Source organism: Triticum dicoccoides, chromosome 6A (genome assembly GCF_002162155.2).
Source record: "Triticum dicoccoides isolate Atlit2015 ecotype Zavitan chromosome 6A, WEW_v2.0, whole genome shotgun sequence".
Classification (NCBI taxonomy): Eukaryota; Viridiplantae; Streptophyta; class Magnoliopsida; order Poales; family Poaceae; genus Triticum; species Triticum dicoccoides.
In genome coordinates, this window is record NC_041390.1 from 543,249,536 (window position 1) to 543,258,920 (window position 9,385).

At 42.9% G+C, this 9,385-nt stretch overlaps 1 pseudogene; it reads left to right on the forward strand.

Annotated features, from left to right (window-relative positions):
- The first annotated feature begins 2,308 nt into the window (after nucleotides 1-2,308).
- On the forward strand, nucleotides 2,309-8,725 carry LOC119317800 (annotated as a pseudogene).
- The last annotated feature ends 660 nt before the right edge of the window (nucleotides 8,726-9,385 follow it).

The window sequence follows — 9,385 nt, forward strand, 5'->3', positions numbered from 1 at the left end:
TATGATACGGTATCATGATATGATAGTCAACCATCTCTTTCTTCATTTAGTTGTATGACACATCATCAAAATTACCTAATTGGCATGCATAATACTAGCTATGATACTACCATTACGACCAGTTTTATAGGGCTCAATTCAAAAATCTCACTAACCAAGGTAAATGGTGAGTGATGGAATATTTTTTGTAGTTTGCAAAAGCACCCAATTAATACTCTTATTAAAATTATGTTTACCAATGCATTAATTGCAAAGCATGCATGCATAAAGTACATGCATTGATCAATTTTTTTTAATACTTGCATGCAATGATTTAATGCACTTTGGAATCTGAACTTGTGATGGGGAACAACCAAATTGAGCCTTATAAAATGAAAAAACTAAAATTTTAAGATAAGCCCTATAAACAGAAAAGGTGGGAGTACTACAACATCACACATATCAAGACAAGATAGTCTATAACCTAATAAATGAAGTGTTGCATGACACCACACATATATTACTCCCCATTATAAAGGTACTTCCCACTATATGCATGTTACTAGTCTAAGCTATTACTCATTATGACTAGTCTAACCGAGCCGATTTTGTTAACTCGTCCTGCCATTCTTTCCTTCACGGGCGACACGGGCGGCGGCGCCGTCCCCCCACCTAACCTTCCCTCTCCTCCTGCCTTTCCCTCCCGCCGTCGCCGGAGGACATCGCCGGCGAAGCTAATGCGGCTGATGGCGACGGCGGAGCCCCTGCTTGTGGCTGATCTTCCCGAGGACAGAGGACACGAAGAGATCAAATCGATCTATGATTGCCACTCAAAGCCAGATTTGCTCGTGCACAGGTACGTCTACTCGTCTAGACGTGCATGTGTTCCCACGCAAGAAATCAATCAAGCTGTCTTTGCGCTTAGTTGAGGCTAGCACCTACGTGTTGAGTTCTCATCGACGACGACGGATTCAAGCGGTGCTTCATGGCTGTTGGTGGCTGCCAAGCCGGCTATGGTGTCGTCAGCGGTCAGATCTTGCCACTTGTACGTCGCCGCGCTTCTCCGGCTGTAAATTGGGTGCACGGGCTCCCTCTCATGCTGGGATGCAAAGTTGTTGCTGGTATGGATGCACTGCTAGGCTCCGTTTCGCCTCGGCAGCGGCCTCGATGTGGATTGCAGTGACCACCGAGACTTCAGCAGTGAGATGCAAACTATAGACGTCGGCTTGACGCAGAGGAATGATGGTGCAGCGGCGACTGATATGTAGCTGCTGGGATCCTGGAAAAGTGTGGTGGTGACAACATTTGAGTGACTTTATGATGGTGCTACTCGAGCACCTGGTCTCGAGTTCCGGGGTGAAAGCCTAGGCGACCTGAGTTGGTCATGCCTAGCAATGGCGATATTTTTACGTCGTTACCTTGTTGAAAGCATTGCTCGGATATGCTTGGACTATTTCCTGAAAACCTAGATTGTGATCTTGAGTGGTTGGATCTGGTGACGGCGGCTATTGAGCGTCGCTCCCTTCTTGAAGGCGTTGCCGTTGAAGAACTTTGTCGCTCGTGTGGTGTCATGAGATGGTTGGTGCGAATACGGTCATCGATGTAGTTTGCCAATTGTGGATCTGATCTCTTTGATGTCTTTTTTTCGCCTGCGCATAGCTTTGGTCTTATACTCCCTCCTTTCCGGTTAAGACTCAATTCAAAAATCTCATCAACCAATGTAGATGATGAGTGGTGGAATATTTTTTGTAGTTTGCAAAAGCACCCAATTAATGCTCTTGTTTTCCTTAAAAAATTATGTTTACGAATGCATTAATTGCAATGCATGCATGCATAAAGTGCATGTATTGATCAATTTTCTCTTAATACTTGCGTGCAATGATTTAATGCACCTTGAAGTCTGAACATGTGATGGGGAACAACCAAATTGAGCCTTATAAAATGAAAAAAACTAAAATTTTGAGATAAACCCTATAAACCGAAAAGGAGGGAGTAACTTTGCTATTTAGTGACGTGTTTTTATGTGCATGTGTTAGTATTGGCTGTGTGCATCCTAGATATGCAGAGGCCGGGTGTTCTTATTGTGTTTATATCCTCTTGATACTTTATTATGAACCAATAAAATTCACCCTTTGTTGAAAAATTCTTTCCTTCACGGAGTTCTACTAGTGGATTGCATGCCTATATCGGTGAAGATTCCGCACCGCAATTAACGAACCTTCGACGTATCTGGCCCAATCCCATCCATACCCCGCATCCCCCGGCCCCACCTACCTAGTACTCCGTAGTTCGTTTAAATGTTACTACGTGCACATTGACCGACGGCCCCCTCAAGTCCGCCTCCTTTCTCCTCCTCTCCACTCGCCTCCTCGCCTCCGCCTCTGCGACGAAACCATCGAGCGCTCATCAACTCCTCCCAACCCTCTCGTTCGCCCATCCATCTCCCCCAACTCCCTCCCCAGATCCATCCACTTCTCGCCGCCGCTGCTCCGCAATCTGCCACGCCGACGGCAACGGGAGCGACGGACATGGCCATGCCTGCTGCTGCTGCTGCCGGTCCCGGGCTGGCGTCGACCTGATTCCTTCCTTTCGCCGGTAAAGAATCCTACCCTAATCGGACGGATCGCTCCCTCCCTCCAGTCGTTTGGGGTTTCGTATCTGCCTTGCTGTGGCATTGAGCAGCCGGGGCCCGAACCGTACCTAATTTGTTGCCGTCTGCGGTTCTGCTAGGTTTGTTCTTTTGCGGCGCGCGAGGTCGATCGTAGTTTTCTCCGTGTAGATTAGATCGGTCGGAGCTAGTCCGATGGGGTTTGGTGCCCAGGCTCGAGCGCAACTTATTTTCCCTGAATTTTGCGGGGTTCAACTAAACCCACAAACACCACGTTCAGTCCGTCCCTCAGGATGCAAGCGGACGGCGTCCACATGTCCCCGTAGCAAAAATTGCATTAATCTCTATTACTCCCTCCGTAAAGAAATATAAAAACGTTTAAATCACTACAAAGTTTTTATGTTAGTTTACAGAGGGAGTACTTTAATATAACTGTACTAGTTTAATTTCTATGTTCGTGGATGGTCCCGAACATGGGGACATGCGGACGCCGTCTGCTTCTATCCCTACACCGCCCGTGCTCACCAATAATAGAGAGGGTGTTGCGTTTGTCCCCTGCATTTTTTTCGGAAGGTGTTATTGAGGTAGGTGGGAAAGCGTAGTGGGTGTACAAATTGTGGAAATGTACGTCTCCGACTGTTTTATTGATTGACATTTTTCTTCAGAAATATTAAAACCCTACAGCAGATAAAATGTCCATGTTGATGCAAGGGATTTACGATGCTCTAAATCGAAAATTGCCATGTAGTAGTACAAAAAATGCCTGAAAAATTGCCACACTGCACAGAGTAATTACCATGCGTTTGATTGGAATTTGATTGGGATTCGACAGTACTAAGGGCGTTCGCTGGGTTTACTTAAAAATCTGACATTTGCTGGGTAGTGGAATCCTTTTTCTTGCTGAAGAGGGTTTTTTTTGGCCGACATGTTTATGCTATTGCATTGTAATGGGATTTTGTCGCAACAGTTATAGTTTTGGGTGAAGCTGTGGTACATGGATCTACTTAGTTTTGGGTGAGACCATTTGATTAGAGATTGAACTAAAGAAGTCTAATATAAAAACTGCAACCTGAATTTCTTCCTAAAAATAAGACCTGCCATATGTGTACACAGATCTGTCTATACTTTCCAATGACTTGGCTGGTTCTTTTACCATGATTATGCACTGCTGCAGTTTTCATATGCATCCTGAATTTCTTCCTAAAAAGAAGACCGCCATATGTGTACAGATCTGTCTATACTCTCGAATCACTTGACTGATTTTTTTACCATGATTATGCAATGCTGTAGTTTTCATATGCACCATCACCATGGGTGGCAAGACTCTTCAGGTGTCAGGATTTCCTGCAACTGTCAATGCAGACCATGTCAAGGATTTGCTGGAACGAATTGTTGGTGTGGATAACGTCTGTGCGGTTAAGCTCAGGCCTCCGAAGAACAACTCTGCAAACTCAAGATCTTTTGCCATTGTTCAGTTCCAGACCGAGGCACATGCTTCGCTGGTGGTGAATGCGGCTCGTGGGAATGCACTTAGGAGTGGAAGCAATTATCTGAAGGTCCGACCTGCGGAACGTGACATTGTTTTGAGACCAAGAACCACGATTTTTAATCTACGGGGTGCAACATTGCATTTTGGCTGCCTTCTGAGGGAAAGAGTTTTATCTGTTCTGTGGAGAGGAACAGACGTTTCTGCTGAGTTTGGATTTGCTATGAAGAAGATTGACTTTTGCCTGACCTACAAATTGAAGAAATACAGACTTGAACTTTCATATGAGAGCATATGGGAGATCCAGCTTCATGATCCACCTGGATCACAAAAAAAGTTCCTTTTGATTCAGGTATGTTTAGCTGTACAACACTTGTTTATGTATGCTGAACATCCTTTTCATGATATCATTTTACACCTACCTGCAAATTAGTTTACCATTTTGTTGTTGTTGCTAATTTATGTGTTTGCTCCTCATTTTGTTTTATGTACTCTGAAATGTTTGTGTGTTGTTACAAGTGCATAACAATAATTTTCATTTTCTCTAGAGTACTGATATAATGATAACCAATCCATATGAAGTTATGCTACTAGAGTTTTACATTAGAGCCCAAGATGATGGGATGGGAACACCAACTGCAGTATTTCCTTGATAATTGTATACCTCTTTAAAATGCCGATCCATCTATGGAACAGCTTTTTAGTTAGTTCAAGTTTTTTCTGTTTCTTGAAAGCTTGGAGCTCTAGATTTGTCATAACCTCAGTTTGAGAATTTTTGTCAATTCTCAGGTTCTGGCTGCTCCAAAAATTTACGAACAAAACTTACAGCATTCTGGCTCTATGTACGACGATCCATTATTCAACTATTTTAGGGATGATACTGATGATCAGTGGACCAGAACTACTGATTTTACTCCATTAGCCAGCATTGGGCAATCATATATTCTGTGTCTGGAGCTACCACATGATTGTGATCTCCCCAACATTCAAGAGTACTTTGTTTACTATAAAGAACACAAGCGTGACTTTCATTGCCATCGTGGACATTCATATTCAAGCAATACTTGCTTTGCTCCAATTGTGAAATCTCTTTATTTCACTGATATCCCCTATGAGATACTCTTCAAGATCAACCACATGGTTCAGAATGGGACACTTAGTGGGCCGACACTTGATGACAACTTCTACCGTCTGGTCAGCCCGGGATATGTATGTATTGACCATATAAAGCGTGCACTTGAAAATATGTCATACCTAAAAAAGACTTGCTTGAATCCAACAAATTGGTTATCTGAACAATACAAAGAAATTAAGAGATCACGCTACATGTTAACATCACCAAACATAGCTCTGGATGATGATGGGTTGGTATATGTTTACAGGGTGCAAATTACCCCTGCAAAAGTGTACTTTTATGGTCCTGAAATTAATGTCTCGAATCGTGTTGTACGGAATTACGCTGATGATTTGGATAACTTCCTTCGGATTTCATTTGTCGATGAGGACTGTGAGAAGCTTCGTTCGACTGATTTATCACCACGTTCTGCTCCCGGAAATAATGCAAGGAGAACTGCTCTGTACAACAGAATTCTGTCGGTCCTTTCAAATGGCATCACTATTGGTAACAAGCACTTTGAGTTTTTGGCTTTCTCTTCAAGCCAGCTGCGGGATAACTCTGCGTGGATGTTTGCTTCTCGTCCGGGGTTGTCCGCCAGTGACATCAGGGAGTGGATGGGGAACTTCCGTAATATTAGAAATGTGGCAAAATATGCTGCAAGGCTTGGTCAGTCCTTTAGCGCCTCAACAGAAACCTTGAAAGTACATAAGTATGAGGTGCATGTAATTCCAGATATAAAAAATGGTACGAAGTATGTATTCTCTGATGGAATTGGAACCATTTCAGCTGATTTTGCAGATGAGGTGTCTAAGAAGTGCAAATTGGCCCGCTTTACTCCCTCTGCTTTCCAAATAAGGTATGGGGGTTACAAAGGTGTTGTCGCTATTGATCCAACATCACACTGGAAACTTTCTTTAAGAGGAAGCATGTCAAAGTTTCCGTCAGACAACATCACACTGGATGTCCTTGCATACAGCAAGTACCAGCCATGTTTCCTGAATCGGCAGTTAATCACTCTTCTTTCAACTCTTGGAGTTAGAGATAACATATTTGAACTGAAGCAACAAGAAGTTGTGAAGCAGTTAAACAGAATGGTTACTGAACCACAAGCTGCTATTGATGCAATTGAACTTATGCCCATGGGAGAGATTACCAATGTTGTTAAAGAATTGCTGTTATGTGGCTACAAGCCGGATGTTGAACCATATCTTTCTATGATTCTACAAACCTTTAGAGCATCCAAGTTGCTAGAACTGAAAACGAAGTCAAGGATATTCATCCCAGAAGGACGAGCAATGATGGGATGCTTGGATGAAACCCGCACACTGAAGTACGGAGAGGTATTCATTCAAGCTTCTAATAGTGCAAATGACAGTGACAAGTTCGTCGTAACTGGAAAAGTTGTCGTTGCCAAAAACCCTTGCCTCCACCCTGGTGATATCCGTATTCTCGAGGCTGTTTATACCCCTGTTCTGGACCATATGGTTAACTGTGTTGTCTTTCCGCAGCAGGGGCCAAGGCAAGTATTTACTATTGCATCGTGTTCTTCTATGTTTTTCGAATATGTCTTTTAGCAAAATCTCATTTCTGTAAATATGTTCTTATTTGGTACTAGAAACCAACAGTGGAAGATAAAACAGGTCTGTACATTTTAAATCGAATAAACTTTTACTAGTTGGCACTCATGGATGTCATTATTACTTCGATATCGTACTCTTATTTTCTTTGCCCTTTGTTATCGAAATCAGTGTCGAATTTGGTTCGTGCAGGCCTCATCCTGACGAGTGTTCAGGAAGTGATCTTGATGGGGACATATATTTTGTTTCATGGGACCCAGATCTCATTCCAACTCGTATGGTGGCACCTATGGACTATACTCCAGCACCAACAGAAACATTAGATCATGACGTTATGATCGAGGTATTTTAAGTTTTTAGTCGATATTATTCATATTTCATGCTACTCATGATAACGGCTGTACATCTTGCAATGAACTGTCATTTAGTCGTACTTCTGATTGTGAGTTTCTTTTTGACTCTGCTTCTTGTGTTTCTGAAGAGTTGACTACCTGAACCTATTTCCTGAGATCTGCATGTTTTAGTTTGTTTGTTTGTACTTTCCCCCCTGATACAAAATGTAGGCACTTGTAGAGTTGGTTACAAGAACTAAGGATGGTGGTAGGCATGTTACCCTTCATTTGTTTCAACTACTACCCTTCATTTATTTCAAATACTACTTTTTCCCTCCCAAATACAGTAAACGCTAGAACTACAGGCTCAATTGTTGATGAAATTTACGTGGGGCTAATTAGGAACAACATGAGAAGAACTGTATTGGGAGTGTAGATTTAGGATCAATTTGAAAAGATAGAAATACCTGTGTTTTGGATCGGAGGAAGTAGGAAGAAATAAATCTGTTTCTTTTCTGATGAGTACATACATTACTACTTTTAAGGAAATTCCAAGCATCCTGTAAAAAAAATCTGACACCCTGCTTTGGAACTATTCTAATATTATGCAGGAAGTACATGAGTATTTCGCAAATTACATAGTTAATGAGAGTCTGGGAATCATTGCCAACGCGCACGTGGTCTTTGCGGATAGGGAAAGCTTGAAGGCTGAAAGTACACCATGCATTAAGCTGGCAGAGCTCTTCTCCGTTGCTGTTGATTACCCAAAGACTGGAGTGCCGGCTCAAATTCCGGGCGAACTACATGTGAGGGAGTATCCAGATTTTTATGGAGAAGCTCGACAGGGTCACCTACGTATCTGAGGGAGTAATAGGGAAGCTGTATAGGGAGATTAAGAAGCAGAGCCCTCACATAGGGCATTTCACAAAGGATGTGGCAAGGCGGTCTTATGACAGTGATTTGATTGTTGATGGCTACCAAGACTACATCGACGAAGCTGTGTGGATGAAGGAAGAGTATGACTTCAAGTTGGGTAATCTGATGGATCACTATGGAATAAAAAGCGAGGCTGAGATAATAAGTGGATGTATTCTTAAGATGGCGAAGAATTTTACCAAGAGTAGTGACGCCGATGCTATTAGACAGGCGGTGAAATCATTGCGGAAGGAAGCAAGGTCATGGTTCAGCGAGATGAATGCCGGTGAGAGCGGGGATGTTCCTGAAGCCTTGTATGCCAAGGCATCCGCTTGGTATCATGTTACCTATCACCCCGAGTACTGGGGTTGTTACAATGAAGTATATGGTCGGCCACACCTCATCAGCTTTCCATGGTGTGTCTATGACAAGCTGCTTCTCATCAAGCAGAGAAAGAAACTTCGAAGGAGGATGCAGCCTCATGTGCTTGATCTCCAGAATAGCATGAGGCGAAACAAGATATTCGGTTGAGTGCTACCATCAGGCTGTGGTTTGCGTTGTATATATATTTGAACATGTCGATTCTCGTGCTAGAATGTTCGTCGAAGGAATTATAATTGCATATGATACGTGTTTGATGGACATGTGTGTATGAACCTTGGGGTCTTTTGGTTGCCGTCGTTAAATATATTTCTGTGGTTTGATCTGTAATCGTACCTGCTTTTCCCCTGTCTTTTTGGTAATATGCATGTTCATATTAATCCTGTGTTTGACCAGTGCTTGGTGCATTGAAATGAATGGAGGATCCAAATTTAGAGATTGTGAGACTGCTGATAACTGGTGGTCCGGTTCAGAAGAGAAAAGTACTGAAACCACAAATAGTGATTCAACTGATATGGTCTCGGGTGTACTTAACATGCTTCAGAAGGTGGTCTCGTTGAGAAATGCAATGCCATGATAAAGACATCTCTAGGCCAGGGCTCTATGAGATGCCTATCATGTGATAATGAAATCCTATCATCGTCAGAAAAGGGAAAACCAGGTCGATCCCTTTTCCACAACGGCTGTCCTCGCGCTGTGTGCCCAGGTAAGTAAATGGTCCAGCCGGTGAGACTCGAGTGGCGTCTTCCCTCGCTGGAATCTTTAGTGGCCCTGCCGCGCCGCTTTGCTTGTGTGGATTGTTGTTTGGTCCTTTCTTGTCGACCTTCTATTCGTCGAGTGACATGCCCTCTCATCATTCGATTCTTCTGCCTGTACCTGGTAAAAGTAATTAGTGTTTTTGACATTAACATAACTTTTATAGTACTAACTAGTCCAGAAAATACTACTCCCTCCATAGACAAACGTAGGATGTAACGCCTTACATTTGTG